This window comes from Heptranchias perlo, chromosome 13 (genome assembly GCF_035084215.1).
Source record: "Heptranchias perlo isolate sHepPer1 chromosome 13, sHepPer1.hap1, whole genome shotgun sequence".
NCBI classification, from domain to species: domain Eukaryota; kingdom Metazoa; phylum Chordata; class Chondrichthyes; order Hexanchiformes; family Hexanchidae; genus Heptranchias; species Heptranchias perlo.
Genome location: NC_090337.1, coordinates 29,249,897 through 29,271,259, shown reverse-complemented (window position 1 = coordinate 29,271,259; position 21,363 = coordinate 29,249,897). Strand labels below are relative to the sequence as shown.

The window sequence follows — 21,363 nt, the reverse complement described above, 5'->3', positions numbered from 1 at the left end:
GGTCTTTGAAGCTGGGGTACGCACCTATGAGTCACACTAAAACAAAATCTTGCACACTCCTGCACTACAAATGCTGAAGGACAAGGTCAGGAGTGGGACTTATGTGAAAAATGTGTGCAGAAGTGCTGACTCGACTGGCCTAAATGGCCAGCTGCCAGTTTATCTGGCCTGTGTCCAGCGTTGCTCCCATGCTCAATTTCAAATGTATCAGCAGATTCCTCCATTCTGCTCGCTACCTTTCATACCTTTGCCTTCCAACCACTGCAGTTTAAACTCTCTCCCACTTCTTTGGTCATTCAACTCAATGCTGATTACCATAAGGTAAGAAGGCCGATGTTAAAGAGGGTGTAGAAACTCTGTGCATTGTAAGTCTATTTTTCTATAGTAGATGGACTAAAGCACAGCACTGGTGTTACCATGGGGGACGATTTTCAACTGCCCCATTTATGGAGCATCCAGGATTTCACAGCAGGGAAACAGCAACTGCCGTTGGGTGCCTCAGGCACACCTAATGCGAATTTTAGGTGGGCCTGTAAAAGGGCACTCAGCACTCCCGCTTGAAACAGGCGAGGCAGGTGCAAATGCATATGCAAATCGGAGTCCTACGTCGTTTGCAACTTTCAAATACAAATGGGTGGAGCATATGCCAAGCACACTCAGCTATTTGTACTAGGCAGTGAGCAGCCTAACCAGCAGTCCTTCAAGGGATCACTGGAGGCTGCTATGAAAACAGCCTGGAACATTTTTGGGGCGAATTTTTGTGGGGCCACGAGGAACAGGAACATGAATGCTCCACAAAGGTACTGCGGCCTGCTGTTGGCCACTGGGTTTAATCCTCTCTTCTTTTTACTACCAACTTCCGGCGTGGTTCTCCCATGAAGCTGCTGGATTTCACCCCCCCTCCTCCCTTGTTCGGATAGCTGCCCACTAGTGCTCATTAAGCACTGGCCAGCTCACTGACTGTATTCTAATTAGGCCCAAATCTGAAAATGGCTTGGGCCGCTTGTTGAATCTATCGGGCGGGCACAGCAGACGCATCACTGTTTTGGGTGAAAGATCAAAATATCCTCCCCCCCCCCACCCAGTAGATGAATTTTTATATTCACTAAATTTAGTAATATTAAATGTGAAAGACTTGATTACAATAATTCTATTTTCTTTGCCAATTTTGTTAGGGAAATATTAGGGAGTCAGGGGCAGAGACATCTTAAAAAGAGTAAGCATCTGTGGACGAACAGGCAAGTTAAAGTTACAGGTATTATCCTTCATGAGAAGTGGAAAACAATTAAAGATGAACAGCATTTAAAAAGGAACAGAACAAAGGGACAGAAAGAAGGAAAAACAACATCACACACATACAAGAGAGAAAATAGAATGACCTGTAAAGGGCTTACATGGAAAGCAGATTAAATGGCTGAAGTAATATTAAATAAAAACAGGAAATGCTGGAAAAGCTCAGCAAGTGAGGCAGCATCTGTGGAGAAGGAAACGGAGTTAATGTTTCAGGTTGAAGACCTTTCGTCAGAAGTAATACTAAGATGAGATGATAGGAAGAATAATAATAAAACAAATTCCAAACATTTAAAAGATACAGAGAATGTGCGAGTAGTTGAGGTAATGGAATTAAGGCAGATCTTAATTGGAAACAGGAAAAGCTGTCAATGTGTCACCTTTAGCTAAGTGATAATCCTCGTGCTTCTGAGTCAGAAGGTCATTGGTTTAAGCCCCACTCCACACTTGAGGACATAATATAGGCTGGCTCTACAATGCAGTACTGAAGGAGTGCTGCACTATTGGAGGTGTAGTCTCTTAGTCGAGATGTTAAATTGAGGCCTTATGGCAGTCTTTGAATAAGAGCAGGGTAGTTCTCCCAGTGCCCTGACCAACATTTATCCCTCAACCAACACCACAGAAACAGATTATTTGGTGATTTTCTTGTACTTCTTCCAACTTAGCATACTGTATTCACTGTTCATGATACGGTCTCCTCTACATTGGGTAGACCAAATGCAGATTGGGTGATCGCTTTGCTGAACACCTCCATTCAGTCTGCAAGTGTGACCCTGAACTTCTGTCGTTTGCCACTATAATTCTCCATGAATTCACGGGCACATCACCACACGAGACCCCGCCGACGATCCCCGAGCGCGGACACTCCCCTAAAAGAAGACAGGCCTTGTTCCTCAGCCCAAGGACCATCCAGCAGTTCGTGCACACCACGCAAATGCAGAATCTGGACCAAGGGTTAGAAATGAAGAGTAACGTAGAACCCGGACTAATGCATTTGTAGGACCTTAATGTTTGACCTTCTTGTATTTTTAAAATGGCTTGAAAAATTGCATCAATGAATGTGCCTTGTATTAAATCAACTACGTGATGTGCTGCGACCCTGAACTACCTGTCCAGGGTCAAGAGGGACCTGCTGTTCTTGCAGGAGTGCGCGATCCCGCACCTCAGCATCTACGAGCAATGGCCATGCATGTGGACCCAGGAGCAGTCGATCTGGTCGGGAGGCAACAGTAGTCATTCCTCGGGCCTGGGGATTCTGCTGCGAGGCAGCTGAATTCACCATCGCCGAGACTAAGGAGGTGGTGGGGGGCTGCCAGCTCGTAGCAGACGTTCTGTATAAGAACGCTCCACTCCAACTGATCAATACGTACTCCCCGATCCTCAAGGACAAGTGGCTGGAGGTTTTCCAGCATCTCCCGATACTGCTGGCGACTTCCAGGCCGGTTGTTCTCGCCGGAGACTTCAACTGCATCATCAATGTGGCTGGACGATCCAGCAGGGCTGATGGAATATTGGCCACCACGTCCAAACTCCTGATGGAAGCAGTGAAGGACGCAAAGCTTTGTGACATCTTCAGCAACCCTGCAGAAAGAGCACTGCAGAGATACAGCTGGTCCAGGCCAGATGGGTCCGTCCGTTCCAGGATAGACTTCCTACATGTGTCCCCAATGATCAAGGTCAGATGCATCGATGTGCAGCTGGTGTTCTTCTCTGGCCACTGCCTCCTACTGGCCGACTGTCAATCGCAGGAGGACCAGAAGGCAGGCAGGGGGATATGGAAGCTGAATGTAAGACTGTTGACCCCGGAGAACATTGAGGAAATAGATAGGAATTACACAGGTTGGAGGACCGTGAAACTCCTTTTTGATTTCACAGTGCACTGGTGGGAAGCGATCAAGGCCAACATCAAGAGGTTTTTCATCCTTAAGGGTGTTCAGAAGGCAAGAGAGAGACACAGGGAAATGTCCCAGCTCTAGAAAAGCATGCAGGATCTGCTCCAGCTGCAGTTGATGGGGGTTGATGTCAGGGAGGAACTGGGAGGTGAAGGGCCAGCAAGCCCCGCTCCGCCTCTGGTCCAGAGTTCGCTCTGTGGAGCAGGACAAGAAGTGCTCACGCTTCTTCTTCTAGAAGGTGCACAGATAGACCTCTGTGATCAGCAGCCTGAAGGAGGAAGACGGCTCGGTGATGTCTTTGCAGGCCGACATACTGGGGATCAGCAGGTCCTTTTATGCTGGGCTATATGACGCAAGGCCCGCAGACAGCATGGCCTCCCAGTCCTTCCTGTCCTCTATCACGGAGGTATTAGAGGACAGCGAGTGGGAAAGCATGGATCGGCCACTGCGAGAAGAGTAGAACTCCCAGAAGCGATGGCTTACTGGTTGAGTTGTACTCGGTTGTGTGGGAATGGATAGGCCCAGACCTACTGTAAGTGTGCGGGGTTATGCTTCTGGCAGGCAGCATGTCAGAGTCCATGAGGAAACGCATCATCACCTTCATCTACAAGTGGCAGGGGGAGAGGGAAGAAATCAGAAATTGGCAACCCATTTCCTTGCTAAATGTCGACTACAAGATCCTGTCTAACAGGCTCATGTCTGCTCTAGAGCTGGTAATCCTCCCCGATCAGACCTGGACTGTGCCTGGCAGGAAGATCTCTGATAGCCTTGCGCTACTCAGGGATACGATCGCCTACGTGCAGGCTAAGGGGGTGAACACCTGCCTCATCAGCTTGGACCAGGAGAAGGCCTTTGACAGAATATCCCACACGCACGTGATGGACATGCTCTCCAAAATGGGGTTTGGGGAGGGAATCCGCAATTGGATCCAACTGCTCTACACAGATATCCATAGCGCAGTCCTAATCAATGGGTGGGAGTTGAAGCTTTCCAATCAGATCTGGAGTTAGGCAGGGCTGTCCACTCTCATCGAGCCGTTTGCTGCGTCCATCAGGAAGGATGCAGGTATCGGGGGGATGACAATCGCAGGCAGTGGAGGCTCTCAGGTTAAGGCCCTCCCTGTACATGGACGACGTCACCGTCTTTTGCTCCGCTCAACAGTCGGTCCACAGACTGATGGGCATCTGTGACCATTTCAGCTGGCCTCAGGAGCCAGAGTGAACCACAGTAAAAGTGAGGTCATGTTCTTTGACGGGTGGGAGACCCGATCCTTTGTCCACTTTATCAGCAGGTCGGACTACCTGAAGGTGCTGGGGTTCTGTTTCGGGGGGCCCCAGGCCTGCACCAAGAACTAGGAGGAACGGGTCGCCTAGGCCATACATAAGCTTGGTATGTGGCGGTGGGGGTGCTCCCTTTGTATGGCCAGCAGGAACCTGGTGATAAGGTGTGAGGTGCTCGCTGTGTTGCTCTACATAGCCCAGGTCTGGCCTATTCCGCACCACTCCACTGTAACAGTTACCCGAGCCATCTTTCACTTTGTCTGGAGGTCCAAGGTAGACTGCATTCGCAGGGACGCCATGTACAAGCTCCCAGACAAAGGGAGGAAAGGCGTCCCGAATGCGCCCTGATCCTGATGGCCACCTTTGTGTGCAGCTGCCTCAGGATGTGTGTAGAGCCCCAGTATGCAAACACCAAATGTCACTCCGTGCTGAGTTTCACCCTGTCCACCACACTGAGAAGACTGGGTCTCGCCACACTGGCTAAGCAGATGCAGGATGTCCGTCCAGCTGGACCGTACCTCACCACCTGTCCGAGGTGGAGAAGTTCCTGAGGAGGAACCCCTTCGACTACAAGGCCATCAGACAGTGTTTGGCGCAAAACGTTCTGGGGGTCCTGCAGGGAAAGGAGAGGGTGAATCCGATCGGGCAATTCCCCGACCAGACGGTCGAAGCCATTTGGCAGAACGTCTCGTCGCTGGCACTGACCAACAGGCACCAGGATGTAGCTTGGATGGTGATGAGAAGGGCCTTTTCTCCATGCACGGAATCTCAGCGCCACCACAAGATGCCCTCATGGCTGCAGCGGGGATGAGACCGTCGTCCACCTCCTGATGGACTACCCCTTCTTGCAGAAGATGTGGAGAGAGATGCATTGGTATCTGTCCCAGTTCATCCCCAACAGCAGAGTGACACAGGACGCTGTGCTCTACGGGCAGTTCCCCGGGATGCACACCGAGACAGATATCAACTGTTGCTGGAAGACCATCAACTTGGTGAAGGAGGCCCTTTGGTCTACTCGAAACCTGCTGGTCTTCCAGCTGAAGGAGCTGTCCATGATCGAGTGTTGCTGACTAGCACACTCCAAGGTCCAGGAGCACTTGCTGCGGGACGCACTGAAGCGAGGTGCAGCCAACGCAAAGGCCCAATGGGGAAAGGCCACCGTGTCAGGTGTATTGTGCACAATGTATTAGAAGATATGAACTGTGTTTTGAATTGTAATGATGGGATCGGAGTGTGTACGATCGGGCAATTCCCCAATTGTTTGAATTGTAATTGTGTACTCACATTGATCTGTGTGTACCCTTAAATTTTATGAAATAAATATATTTTGAAATTAAAAGAACTATAATTCTCCACCCCACTCCCACACTCACCTCTCTGTCCTCAGCCTCCTACACTGTTCCAATGAAGCTCAATGCAAGCTCGATGGACAGCAGCACCTCATCTTTCGATTAGGCTCCTTACAGCCTTACGGCCTAAACATTGAATTCAATAACTTCAGATTATAACCACTGCTCCCATTTTCTCGGACAGCAGGTATTGGTAATAGTTCTACTGTTACCATTTACATCTCCTCTAGACCCATCTCTTGTTTCTTTACTTGTCTCATTACCACCCCCTTTTGCCGTGCACCATCATCGCGTTTGCTCTCCACCCATCACAAACATTCACCTTTGTTCTTTCGTCTCCTCCCTCCCCACCACCCCCCCCCCCCACTTTTCCTTGGCTCTGTACTTAAATCTCTAACGTCTTCCAGTTCTGATGAAATGTTGGCCCCGATATTTACGGGGAGGCAGGGAGGGAGCGGGGGCAGATGTCAGTGACCGGGAAACCTGGAAATACCAGGAAGGCCGAGGTCCTGCCGAATTTAACAACAGGACCTCATTAGAATTTTTTTTACTTTGTTTCCCGCCCGGCAACCTCCAGATTGAGTGACTGGCTGGCTGCCGGGCGGGAAAGCTTACTGTAGAAGGCAGCATTCCAGTGACCGCTGGGGATGGTCCCTGGCAATCGAGAAGATCAGAGGTTGGTTGGGGGGGCTCAGAGCTCGGCAGCAGGGAGGGAGGGAGAGGAGAAGAAATAGAGATCGCAGGGGAGGGGAGAGATAAAGATCGCGGGGGAGGGGAGAGATAAAGATCACGGGGAGGGGGAGAGATAGAGATCGCGGGGTGAGAGAGAGATTGCCGGGGGGAGACATAGAATAGACATCGGGGGGAGAGAGGGGTTGGCTGATCGCAGGGAGGGAGAGATCGCAGCAGAAGATGTGCTTGAGGGGCCGGGGGAAGTACACCTGTTCCTTCTGGTACACAGGTATTGCTGAAAAAGCACTTACCTGCTGGATCCGGCAATTCTCACCTCCCTTCAGCTTAGGGTTGCCATCTCTGGTTGGAGGCATTCCTGGAGGTTTGATCACATGTTATTCTGGTCCTGTGACATTTGTCCTCTCTAGTTGACTATCTTTGCTCGTGGTTTTGTGCCAGCAGCTGTTGTGTGAGAAGTTCCAAGAACCAGGAGGCCCAGGGGAAGAGGGGAAATCGAGGCGGGGAAGGGGGGATGGGGGAGGGGGAAGCCGAGGGTGAGGAAAAGGGGAAACCGAGGGCGGGGAGCGATTTACAGAGGGGAAATCAGAGGCGGAAGGAAGTTTGATTCCACCAGCAACTAATGGTAACTCACTGAAATTACACTGATAACTAATAGTAATACTGGTAACACTCAGATTTCCCTCATAACCAACAGTAATACAATAACTCACTAATAGTCTATATGTAACTGGTAGCATTAGATTTAATGACCTGATATCCTACCTGTAACTAGTAGTAATCCTATAACCCGCTAATATTTACCCTGAAACCATTGCCAGAAATCCTCTGCACTGCACAAGGTGGGTCAGGCTCCCCAGTTGATGATACTTTTAATAGGCTCCATCCCTCCCCCTATCTTCTTGGTCTCCGGGTCCAAGTGAAGGTGACAACTCTGAACTGGGAACTTCAGTCAGAGCTGATCTGTACTTAGATTTCACATGTCAAAACTGACCTGAACCAAACTGAAAGATCGCACATAGGGCAGCGGGCTCAGTGTTTGAGGCACTTCTCATAGGGCACATTGTTCTAAACTCAGCTCGGCGCCAACATTTCTAAACCACTCCCTGAGCTCAATCTCAATAAAGAAAAGTTTTCATAGAATTATAGAAATTACAGAATTTCATAGAATTAAAGAAATTCGGATGTTGCCATTTACAGCTCCTCTAGACCCATCTTTTGTTACCACCCTCCTTGCCTTGCACCATCATCCCTTTTGTCGTTTAATCACTCCTGTCCTCCACGCTATCGGAGATCTTCCCTTTTGCTCTTTCCTCCCCTCCTTCCCTGGCTCTGTACTTGGTTAAAAACTGTTTGATCTTCAGCTTTTTCCAGTTCTGATGAACAGTTATCAACCTGAAACATTAACTCTGTTTCTCTCTCCACAGATGCTGCCTGACTTGCTGAGTATTTCCAGCATTTTCTGTTTTTATTTCAGATTTCCAGCATCCGCAGTATTTTGCTTTTGATTCGGTGTTTAATTCACGGTCTCTTCTCTTCCAGGAATGCCCACCTTGAACAAGTTCTGCTCTTCTCTCCGACAGGATTTCCGTTTGTCTCTTTTACCTTGTTCACCTTCATTGCTTTCTGTTTCCCGTCTCATGTTTAATCAGGTTTCTACTAAAACTCGCTTTCACAGCCACATCTCTATCCTCAGCAACTGTCTCCGGCTCTGAATTTTCCACATGGATTCTAACTTAAGTTCCACCCTTCGTGTTTCGGATCCACCCATGATTACAGAAATTTCCATGATATTCAGCGTTCCTCAAACCACTGCTCTCACCGCTTCCTGAGATCCACACTCAACGCCATGCGCTGCCACGTGCACACTCGACCTCTCTCTCCAGCAGCACTGACTCACTCTACTTCAGAATTGTCCTGGTCTGCAGTTCCATTTCACCCTTCACCTCAAGTGGTGCTTTAACAAAAAACTTTCTTTCTTCCTTTCAGGTGTCAATGATCGCAAGCTTCAACAACTCTTAGATACCAACACCCCTCCTGAACCTTCATCCCCTTCACTTTCCTCTGGCTCCTTCCCTCCCTCCAATCTCACCCTTTGTCATGTTTTCACTATCCCGTCTGACCTTCCCCTCTCTGACCCCAGTCTTCAGCAAAGGCCTCAGCTTCATCCCCTTATGCCCCCACCTCAATGAATTTCGAGCGCGACATGATGCTGAGCTCTTCTTCCGTCGCCTCCGTGCCCACTTCTTTGGCCAGGAATCTTCCCCCCGCACAGCAGACCCTTTCTCCCGCCTTCAGAATTCTTCATCCACCTGGAACCCTCCCTCTAGCTTCTTACCCTCTCATGATCTTTTCATTGGAAACTGCTGGCGTGACATCTCAATTTCTCCACTCCCCTCACTCACTCTAACCTACCTCCCTCTGAACCTGCAGCACCCCATTTTCTCAGGTCCAAACCTGACATTGTCATTAAACCCTGCTGACAAAGGCAGCGTTGTTGTGTGGCAAACAGACTTCTACCTTGCAGAGGCTGAACGCCAACTCTCCGACACCTCCCCCTGGACCATAACCCCACTGCCAAATATCAAGCCATAGTTTCCCAGACTGTCACTGACCTTATCTCCTCTGGAGATCTTCCCCCACGGCCTCCAACCACATAGTTTCCCAACCTCACACAGCCCGCTTCTACCTCCTTCCCAAGATCCACAAATAGGACTGCCCTGGTAGACCCATAATTTTAGCATGTTCTTGCCCCACGTAACTTATTTCTTCCTATCGACTCGATTTTTTTCTCCCCTTGTCTGGTCTTTTCTGACCTACATCCACGACTCTTCCAACCCCCTCCGCCACTTTAACAGTTCCAGTTTCCCGGCCCTATCCGTCTCCTTTTCACCGTGGACGTCCAGTCCCTCTACACCTCCATTCCCCACCAGGATGGCCTGCAGGCCCTCTGCTTCTTACTTAAATGGAGGCCCAACCAGTCCCAATCCACCACCACCCTCCTCTGCCTGGCTGAACTTGTTCTTACGTTGAACAACTTCTCCTTTGACTCCACTCACTTTCTCCAAATAAAAGGTGTCGCCATGGGAACCCGTATGGGCCCAAGCTATGTCTGCCATTTTGTGGGATACGTGGACCATTCTTTGTTCCACTTCACAGGTCCCCTCCCTCACCTCTTTTTCCGGTACATTGATGACTGTATCGGTGCGGTTTCCTGCTCTTGCACCGAACTGGAAAATTTCATCAACTTTGCTTCCAATTTCCACCCTTCCCTCGCCTTCACATGGCCCATCTCCGACTCTTCCCTTCCCTTTCTCAACTTCTCTATCTCCATTTCTGGGGATAGGCTGTCAATCAATATCTACTATAATCCCACCGACTCCCACAGCTACCTTGATTACACTTCCTCCCATCCCGCTTCCTGTAAGGACTCTATTCCCTTCTCCGAGTTTCTTCGTCTCCGTCGCATCTGTTCTGATGATGCCACCTTCCACACCAGTGTTTCCCCATATGTCTTCCTTTTACCTCAACTGAGGATTCCCCTCCACTGTTGTTCACCGTGAACTACCTATTTCCCGCACTTCTGCCCTCACGCCTTCCCCTCCCTCCCAGAACCATGATGGGGCCCCCCTTGTCCTCACCTTCCACCCCACCAGCCTCCATATTCAATGTATCATCCTCTGCCATTTCCACCACCTCCAGCACGATGCCACCACCAAAAACATCTTCCTCTCCCCTCCCCTTTTAGCATTCTGAAGGGACCGTTCCCTCCGCAACACCCTGCTCCACTCTTCGATCACCTCCAACACCTACTCTCCTTCCCACAGCATCTTCCCGTGCGAGCGCAGGAGTTGCACCTCATCCCTTCCCACCTGCCCTTTCACCTCATCCCTTCCCACCGTCCAGGGTCCCAAACAACTCCTTCCAGGTGAAACAGCGATTTACTTGTACTTATTTCAATTTAGTATACTGTATTCGCTGCTCACAATGCAGTCTCCTCTACACTGGGGAGAACAAACGAAGACTGGGTGATCGCTTTGCTGAACACCTCCGCTCAGTCTGCAAGGAGGACCCTGACCTGCTGGTCACTCGCTATCTTAATTCCCCGTCCCACTCCCACTCTTACCTCTCTAACCTCGGCCTCTTATGCTGTTCCAATGAAGCTTAATGGAAGCTCGAGGAACAGCACTTCATCTTTCAATTAGGTACTTTACAACCTTCTGGACTCAACATTGATTTCAATAACTTCAGATCATAACCACTGCTCCCATTTTTTTGGACAGCATGTGCTGCTAATGGTTCTGATGTTGCCATTTACAGCTCCTCTAGACTCATCTTTTGTTTCTTTACTTGTCCCATTACCACCCTCCTTGCACCATCATCCCCTTTGTCATTTAATCATTCTTACCCTCCATTCTATCAGAGACATTCCATTTGTTCTTTCCTCCCCTCCCATTCCTGTAGGGGGCCCCTTTCCCTGGCTCTGTACTTGCTTAAAAACTGTTTAATCTTCAATTTCTCCAGTTCTGACAAAAGGTCATTGACTTGAAACGCTAACTCTGTTTCTTTCTCCACAGATGCTGTATGACTTGCTGAGTGTTTCCAGCATTTTCTGTTTTTATTATAGCAATTACAGGACAGGAGGAGGCCATTCGGCCCCCAGTGCTGGCATTCTCTCCTGTAATCTCATTCCCCTCAGATTCTTTTATATTCCTCCTTTTTGAATTATTCATCCCCTTCCCTTTTAAATTAAGTTTTAGTCTCTACCTCAATAGATACATGTGGTGAAATCCCACGGTCTAATAGCCCTCGATTCAAGAACCTTCCCCCTTGTTTCTTCCAATGAGATTCCTTGGTTTCCGTGCCCTAGTTCCCCATTCGATGAGGACACAAAGTGTCTGCAAAGGGATATTGACAGGTTAAGCGAATGGGCAAAAATTTGGCAGATGGAATATAATGTGGGAAAATGTGAAATCATCCACTTTGGGAGGAAAAATAAAAAAGCAAAATATTATTTGAATGGAGAAATGCTACGGTACAGAGGGATCTGGGTGTCCTCATACATGAAACACAAAAAGTCAACATACAGGTAATCCGGAAGGCAAACGGAATATTGGCCTTTATTTCTAGGGGGATGGAGTATAAAAGGAGGGAGGTCATGCCACAACTGTACAGGGTGCTGGTGAGACCACACCTGGAGTACTGCGTACAGTTCTGGTGCCCTTATTTAAGGAAGGACACACTTGCATTGAAGGCAGTTCAGAGAAGGTTCACTAGGTTGATTCCGAGTATGGAAGAGTTGTGTTACGAGGAAAGATTGAACAGGTTGGGTCTATACTCATTGGAGTTTAGAAGAATAAGAGGAGATCTAATTGAAACATACAAGATTCTGAGGGGACTCGATAGGGTAGATGCTGAGAGGGTAGCCCTCATGGGGGAATCTAAAACTAGGGGGGGCATAGTCTCAGACTAAGGGGTCGCCTGTTTAAGACGGAAATGAGGAGGAATTTCTTCTCCCAGAGGGTAGTGAATCTTTGGAATTCTTTGCCCTAAAAAGCTGTGGAGGCTGAGTCATTGAATACATTCAAGGCTGAGTTAGACAAATTTTTGATCAGCAAGGGAGTCAAAGGATATGGGGAAAGGGCGGGAAAGTGGAGTTGAGGTAAAAATCAGATCAGCCATAATCTCATTAAATGGTGGAGAGCAGGCTCGAGGGGCCAAATGGCCTACTTCTTCTCCTATCTCTTACGGTCTTATGGTCTTATTCGCCCACCAATGGAAACAATTTTTCACTGTTTACCTACAGTAAGGTCCCCATGTTTCACTCACTCCTTTACTGGCTGCTCCTCTCTCAGTGCCATTCCCACTCACCACCTTGCTGCTGCTGCTCCCGACTCTGTGGGAGATGCTGGTCTACATGCCGCCCCAACCTAATTTCACCACCTACCCCCCCCCCAACCCCGTTTGAGCACCAATCCCTCAAACCACACTCTCCTTCTCTCTCCCATTTCCCAGCCTGCTTCTCTCCACTGACCTCTCATCCCTGAGCTCCCATTCCCCAGTCTCCATCTCTCCCAGAGCCCCATTCCTTAGTCTTTATCTCTCCCTGAGCCCCCATTCCCCAGCCTCCCTCTCTCCTCCCAACTCTGGAGCCCCCTCAATTTCAGAGCACCTCGATTTCAGAGCCCTCCTCAATTTCAGAGCCCCCTCCCCCCCAAGTTTCAGAGCCCCCTAAATTTCTGAGCCGCCGCCTCCTGATTTCAGAGCCCCTTGATTTCAGAGTCCCCCCCCTCCCGATTTCAGAGTCCCCCCCCTCCCGATTTCAGAGTCCCCCCCCTCCCGATTTCAGAGTCCCCCCCCTCCCGATTTCAGAGTCCCCCCCCTCCCGATTTCAGAGTCCCCCCCCTCCCGATTTCAGAGTCCCCCCCCTCCCGATTTCAGAGTCCCCCCCCTCCCGATTTCAGAGTCCCCCCCCTCCCGATTTCAGAGTCCCCCCCCTCCCGATTTCAGAGTCCCCCCCCTCCCGATTTCAGAGTCCCCCCCCTCCCGATTTCAGAGTCCCCCCCCTCCCGATTTCAGAGTCCCCCCCCTCCCGATTTCAGAGTCCCCCCCCTCCCGATTTCAGAGTCCCCCCCCTCCCGATTTCAGAGTCCCCCCCCTCCCGATTTCAGAGTCCCCCCCCTCCCGATTTCAGAGTCCCCCCCCTCCCGATTTCAGAGTCCCCCCCCTCCCGATTTCAGAGTCCCCCCCCTCCCGATTTCAGAGTCCCCCCCCTCCCGATTTCAGAGTCCCCCCCCTCCCGATTTCAGAGTCCCCCCCCTCCCGATTTCAGAGTCCCCCCCCTCCCGATTTCAGAGTCCCCCCCCTCCCGATTTCAGAGTCCCCCCCCTCCCGATTTCAGAGTCCCCCCCCTCCCGATTTCAGAGTCCCCCCCCTCCCGATTTCAGAGTCCCCCCCCTCCCGATTTCAGAGTCCCCCCCCTCCCGATTTCAGAGTCCCCCCCCTCCCGATTTCAGAGTCCCCCCCCTCCCGATTTCAGAGTCCCCCCCCTCCCGATTTCAGAGTCCCCCCCCTCCCGATTTCAGAGTCCCCCCCCCCTCCCGATTTCAGAGTCCCCCCCCCCTCCCGATTTCAGAGTCCCCCCCCCCTCCCGATTTCAGAGTCCCCCCCCCCTCCCGATTTCAGAGTCCCCCCCACCCCCAGCTTAGTGTCCTGTATTCGCTGCTCATGATGTGGTCTCCTCTGCACTCGGGAGACCAAACGCAGATTAGGTGATCACTTTGCTGACACTTCCATTCAGTCCGCAAGCATGACCCTGAGCTTCCGGTCGCTTGCCACTATAATTCTTCATCCCTCTCCCACCCCGACCTCTCTGTCCTCGGCCTCCTACATTGTTCCATCTTTCGATTAGACTACTTACAACTTTACGGCCTAAACATTGATTTCAATAACTTCAGATCATAACCACCGCTCCCAATTTCTTGGACCGCAGGTACAGGTAATGGTTCTGCTGTTACCATTTACAGCTCCTCTGGACCCCTCTTTTGTTTCTTTATTTGTCCCATTGCCACACCCTTTGGCCTTGCAACACCAATCCATTTGCCATTTAATCGCTCCTGCTCTCCACCCTATCACAGACATTCCCCTTTGTTCTTTTGTCCCCCACTCCTTGCCCCTGGTTCTGTACCTGCTTATAAACTTAAATCTCTAACTTCTTCCAGTTCTAATGAAAGGTCGTCGACCTGAAAGGTTGGCCCGATATTTGCAGGGAGGCGGGGAGGGAGCAGAGGTGTGTGTTAGCGGCTGGGAAGGCGGAGGTCCTGCCAAATTTAATGACAAGTCCTCATTCGAATATTTTTGCTCCGTTTCCCACCTGGCAATCGGCCAGATTGGGAGGCTGGCCGGCTGCCGGGCGGGAAATCCTGTTGTCGAAGACAGCACTCGGATGACTGCTGGGAACGGTCCCCGACAATTGAGAAGATCAGGGGATGGGAGGGAGGCTCGGAACGTGGCAGCGAGGAGGGAGGGAAGGAGAGATCGTGGGGTGTTTGCCAATCGCGGGGAGGGAGAGATCGTGGCAGAAGATGTGCTTGAGGGGTAGGATTCCCAACTCTCGGGAACGACCAGTCGTTTCTCGGAATCGGGGGTTCCGATGCCGAATGATGCCTCCAGCAGCCCGGGAGACCAGCGATTTAAATTTCCCACCACAGTGCACCCACATGAACAACAGGCACTTAAGTGAGGGACTGTATATAATTATTGACCGTTAGCCTGGTGTAGGGAGTCAGGTTAAACTGCATTCATTTTGAACAGTATCATTTTCCAGGTTTTTCCACAGAGCTTGTCACCGGCTGCTGCTCAGAGCCGGCACCTGCAGAGAGCAGCGATCGACCAGGGGAGGCTCTGAAATCGGGCGGGGGGATCGGGAATCGATGGGGGGCTCTGAAATCCGGGGGGAGTCGGAAATTGGGGGGGGGGGGGCTCTGAAATCGGGGGAAAGAGAGGGAGATTTGGAAATGTGGGCTCAGGGGGAAGAGAGGGAATATGAGAAATGGGTGCTCGGGCAAGAGAGCGAGACTGGGGAATGGGGGCTCAGGGGAGAGATGGGGAATGGGGGCTCGGGAGAAATGAGGGTGGGGCGGAAGAGTTTGAGACTGGGGAATGGGGGCTCGGGGGAGCGATGAAGACTGGGGAATGGTGGATCAGAGGGAAGAGAGGGAGACTGGGGAATAGGGGGGATGGAGACTGGGGAATGGGGGCTCGGGAGAGATGGAGACTGGGGAATGGGGGCTCGGGAGAGATGGAGACTGGGGAATGGGGGCTCGGGAGAGATGGAGACTGGGGAATGGGGGCTCGGGAGAGATGGAGACTGGAGAATGGGGGCTCGGGAGAGATGGGGCCTGGGGGAGATTTTGAGACTGGGGAATGGGGGCTCGGGGAAGCGATGGAGACTGGGTAATGGGAGCTCAGGGGGAGAGGTGGAGAATGGGTGCATGGAGGAGAGGGAGACTGTGGGCTCGGGGAGAGAGGGGGACTGGAGAATGGGGTGGGCATGGGGCCCAGCATTTCCCACAGAGCCGGGAGTAGCAGTAGCAAGGTGGTGAGTGGGAACGGCACTAAGTGAGGAGCAACCAGTAAAGGGATGAGTGAAACTTGGGTACCTCACTGTGGGTAAAGAGTGAAAGATTATTTCCACTGGTGGGTGAATGGGGAACAAGGGAATGGAAACCAAGGATTCTCACTGGAAAAAACCAAGGGAGGAGGAAAGTTCTTGAACTGAGGGCTATTAGACTCTGGGATCCTTCACCACATGTGGCTATTGAAATAGAGACTAAACCTTCATTTCAAAGGGAATGTGATAAATCTTTGATCATATGATCAGGCACCACATGGTCAGATGTCATGAGGTCAGAATGTCACGTGATCAAAACTCCAGGAATGTCTCCAACCAGAGTTGGCAACCCTAATGAGGGACCGGGGAAGCACTCCTGCTCCTCCTGGCCCATAAGCAGTGCTGGAAAAGCACTTACCTGCTGGATCCAGCAGTTCTCACCTCTCTTCAGCTGGCAGGTTTCCTCAACCCTGGGAAAACCGGACTGCAGCCGTTAAATTCAAATGGCTGCCAAAATCTGAGGAATGCAGCCTCATTTAAATATTAAAATTACTGACCCGCCTCTAACTAAATAACTAAAGTTCAATAAAAATTAAAAATAGATAAAATGTAATTTTTTATTTCTAAAATTATCTTCACAGAAATAAAGATGGGGAGGTAGCTGGGGAAAGATTTGAGAAATTTGATGCAGGGCCACCTAGTGGCTAAAGGGTGCAATCATAACAGTTGAACATTCAATGTTAAATATTGATCGGGAAATATTGATGCAAAAGTGTGACCAAAAATCATGGCCACAGAAAATAAGGTTTATGGACAGGAAGAACATGCCATATATAACATTTTTAATAAGATGTATAGATATTGATGGTATTGTTATTAGATCAGTTTCATGAAGTGTAAGCTTCTAAGGCCACCTGATGCAATGGTGGGTAAAGGCCCCACTTTGTGTGGTTCTCTACCCGACGAGAGGTTTCAGGTTTGATGCTCTGTGCTGGATAGTCTGCATGTGTAGAAGTTCAATTTGGTTTTGATGGTCTCCACAATTGAATAGCCTACTGACATTCATTATCTAGGCTCACACATGAAGAATGGCTGTTTGGGCTGTGGAACCAGACCATTGCAAGAGTCAATGTCTACAGGAGAGGATGTGAGAAAAAAATTGACAAACTGTTTTTATAAAGTGTAAAGATCCTGGAAATTTTGATGATTAGATATAGTAAGTGGCAACCTATGATTATTGACATATTTTTCCAGCGTAACATTTTAATTAATTCTGGTAGCATACCACAATGTACCAATATTGCTATACCATGTATATACTGTATATATTAGGAATGTAATGTATGTCAACATGTATCAAAGAACAATTGCTGGGAAATATCAGTGAAGAATATTATGGGCAAGCCCGATTCTGCCAGTTCCTACCTACAACATTAATTTTGCTTGGCAATATTTTGATTCATTATTTAAGCAACAGCAAAAATAATTGCTGAAGGACTGCATTTCTGACCTCATGCAGCACAACAGCAGAAAATCAGGTTCAGTTTGCAGATTGTTCAGGTAAGATATGGAATGGAAGAAAGGTGAAAGAGGTTCAAATTTATTATACCAGAAGGCATAGCATCACAGAAATTCCACGCAGACAGGAGATCTCTTTCCAGAGTGTCTCTTTGTGCTTTGCTGTGTGATATAGCTGTAGTGGCGGGAATGCCTCAATATTAGTTTTCCGTAAACAACATAATAGAATCATAGAAAGTTACAGCACAGAAGGAGGCCATTCGGCCCATCTTGTCCGTGCCGGCCGAAAAAGTGCTATCCATCTTAATCTCACTTTCCAGCACTTGGTCCATAGCCGTGCAGGTTACGGCACTTCAAGCGCACATCCAAGTACTTTTTGAATGAGTTGAGGGTTTCTGCTTCTACCACCCTTTCATGCAGTGAGTTCCAGACCCCACCACCCTCTGGGTGAAAAAAATTCTCCTCAGCTCCCCTCTAATCCTTCTACCAATCACTTTAAATCTCTGCCCCCTGGTCACTGATCCCTCTGGTAAGGGAAATAGGTCCTCCCTATCCACTCTATCTAGTCCTGTCATAATTTTATATACCTCAATTAAATCTCCCCTCAGCCTCCTTTGTTCCAAAGAAAATAACACTAGCCTATCCAATCTTTTCTCATAGCTAAAATTCTCCAGCCCTGGCAACATCCTTGTAAATCTCCTCTGTACTCTCTCTAGTGCAATCACATCTTTCCTGTAATGTGGTGACCAGAACTGTACGCAGTACTCAAGCTGTGGCCTAACCAATGTTTTATACTGTTCTAGCATAACCTCTCTGCTCTTATATTCTGTGCCTCAGCTAATAAAGGAAAGTATCCCGTATGTCTTTTTAACCACCTTATCTACCTGTCCTGCTACCTTCAGGGATCTGTGGACATGCACTCCCTTTGTTCCTCTACACCTCTCAGTTTCCTCCCATTTATTATGTACTTCCTTGCCTTGTGATTTATCTACTTTCAAAAATGCTAATCCCCTTAATACTTCCTCTCTCACTATGTTTATCCCATCCAATATTTCACACTCCTTCTCCTCCTTAACTACAATCTCTGCATCGTCCCCCTTTTGTGAAGACAGACGCAAAGTATTCATTAAGAACCATTCGCACATCTTCCGCCTCCACACATAGGTTACCTTTTTGGTCTCTAATAGGCCCTACTCTTTCCTTAGTCACCCTCTTGTTCTTTATGTATTTTATAAAACATTTTTGGGTTTTCTTTAATTTTACTTGCCAGTATTTTTTCATGACCTCACTTTGTTTTCCTAATTTCCTTTTTAATTTCACCCCTGCACTTTCTATACTCCTCTAGGCTTTCTGCAGTATTGAGCTCTTGGTGTCTGACATAAGCTTCCCTTTTTTGACTTATCTTACCCTGTATGCTCCTTGTCATCCAGGGGGCTTTAAATTTAGCAGTCCCACCCTTTTTCTTTGTGAGAACATGTTTACTCTGAACCCCTTGAATCTCCCCCTTGAATGCCTCCCACTTCTCTGCCATTGATTTACCTTCAAGTAGCTGTTTCCAGTCCATTTTTGCTAAATCAGTTCTCAGCTTGGTAAAATTGGCCTTTCCCCAATTGAGAACTTTAACTCCTGTTCTATCTTTGTCCTTTTCCATATTTATGCTAAATCTAACTGAGTTATGATCACTGCCACCAAAATGCTCTCCCACTGATACTCCTTCCACCTGCCCAGCTTCATTCCCTAAAACTAAATCCAGAACTGCACCCCCTCTTGTTGGGCTTGCTACGTACTGGCTAAAAAAGTTTGCCTGAATGCAGTTTAAGAATTCTGCGCCCTCTCTACCTTTTGCAGTGATTGTATCCCAGTTAATATTAGGGTCGTTAAATTCACTGCTTTGGTTCCATAAGAATAACATACCTGAATGAGGCAAGTACTGCAACACCTCATCAGTCTTGTTAATGCCAGAATTCTGGATGAACAATTGGGCTCAGCTTTCTGTTTCTTCCAAATTAATGGTGCATATTATATAACAAACCTGGCTTATTCAGAAACATTTATATTTAAAACCACAATCTCATTCCCTAAATTGAACAGTATTTTTAAAAAAATTATAAAAAAGAAACATTTTAGTAAAAGGTTGAGCATAACATGTTTGCATTTTTAGAGACTTTTGTTGGGAGTCATTTTCTCTCTTCGTGACAGGAGGCTGAGAGGAACCACTTTAGCCCTGATGTTAACTTGGGATGGGAAGCGGGCGAACGGGGGTCGAGGTGAGTGGAAAACTGTTCTGACCTCGGCAATGTGAGGTTCAGGCGATTTTAACTCCCAGGGCTCATTTGTATCAGCTGCCTGCCTGAAACCGGCGGGAAGCAGTAGCTGGCCAGTGGGCTGGAGTGTAATGTCAGGTGGTAGAAGGCCACTGGCGGGGACTTAAGGAACAGTCCCTGGCACTCGGGTAAGTCGTGAGGTGCAAGAAGCCTGAGACGGGGAAGACTAAGCTTTCCTCTGAAGGAGCACTGCTCCTCCTGGCCTCACAAGGAAAGTAAAAAAAAAATGCTTTAAAAATGACCTCTTTGGACCGACTCCTCTTTCTGCTAGCTTCACCTTGTTGGAAAGCCACAACGGCTTCCCTGCTCAGGCCACTGGTCAAAATAGCAGTTGGGCCCTAAAGATGTCATCAGAGCCTGATCTGCAGGTTAAAATTGAAGACTGCGGGAAGGAACGGGATGTCTGCAGGTGAGTCTCCCTGACAATTTTAACTGGTCTAGCTTCAGATTGGTCATTAGTTGATGGTGCGTTTAATTTTGTGGCATCTGCTTCATCGCACAGTGTGGGTGATCTCCCAGCCTATTTTGGGTCTGGTACTGGAAGCATACTGAGCGATGAGGGGGACACGAAATCGACATTAAAAGGCTGTCTACCAGAGGTGATGGACAAATTTAATGGGATGTGGCTGCTTAAAGATGAGTCCACATATAAGAATAGGAACATTGGTAGCCTTTACAAAGACTGCTAATATTTTGATGAAGTTTTGAGCCTTTGTACAGTCTGTTTGGGTTACAAAAATGATTGGCAAATGTAGTGGCTAGCACAATAAATGTAGAAGCAGGAAACCAAATCTGTCAAGTGGTGGAGTGGTGCTACACTCCAACACCCTGTTTGGTGACTGGTTAAGTGGAGGTGGCGCAGAATGAGTTGGTAGAAAGAAGGATGCCCTTACTTTCCGCTCCAGGGCATCCTCCCCATAGGACGGCATTGCAGAATGTCTGGAAGAAGGCAGAGGAAAAGAACTTGCAGCTGACTGTTACTGCCACTGGCAGTGCCAGCCCTATGCTGCATTTCAGTTGCAGGTGTCCTTGTAGCAGATGGCACCTGCATCTTGATCTGAAATCTCTAAATGATCAATGCCAGATAGGTGCGCCTCTGCCCATCAAGGTAAGTTGGAGGGAATCTGACAGGTGGGTGCGGTCTGCTCTGGTGCAGCTTGACCTGCCTGGACCCCTCCACTGCTCTTCTTTCTCCAAAAACATAAGCAAAGGCAAGACCACTATCTCACTATTGTGGATGTACCAAAAAAATGTCTGTGCCAGAACACCTAACATGAGGCCTTTTTACCAACCTTAGTGGAAACAGAAAAGAAACAAGAAAAAAAAAGTTCAGAAATAGCCTCAAAATATTGCTAGAAATCTTACTCTAGGACTCTTTAGATGTACTTCTGTAAACAGCACAGCCTAGAAGTCCTGGACAGCTATTTTATATGAGGGGGTAAATGATTGAGCATCACAACTGGAAATTGTGTGGGCATCTAAATTACATAATAGGGGATTAATTTTACATAATTAACTGGCAGGTACATCCGGTACCGATACAAAATCTGACTAAAAAATTGGATGGAGGCCAAATATCCAGAAATCAGGTGTGATGGATTTCCATCAATTTTCTAATCAGCTATGCCCACTTTCTGCCTGTTTGAAAATCTATCTTTTTGTGTTCTCAGTTTATAAGATGAGCATGTGATTCCACTTCAGCACTTGACAAACATCATAATGCTAATAAATTGTATGTTCATCATTAATAACCCAAACAGTTCTTCCTACCAATCATCAATAATACTTTATATATTGCTAGACCTGACACAGCAAACAAAGGTTACTCTGAATGATAAATTGCAAATACAAAATAGTCTTATTTTGGTTGAGATTGAAGCAAGTTCACTTATGTTGTTCAGGTTATAC

General features: G+C 48.5%; 1 long non-coding RNA gene across 1 annotated transcript in view; it reads left to right on the top strand.

Annotated features, from left to right (window-relative positions):
- The window catches only part of LOC137331450 (uncharacterized), a 48,591-nt gene that overhangs the window by 24,997 nt on the left and 2,231 nt on the right, over window positions 1-21,363 (top strand). The window lies entirely within an intron of this gene.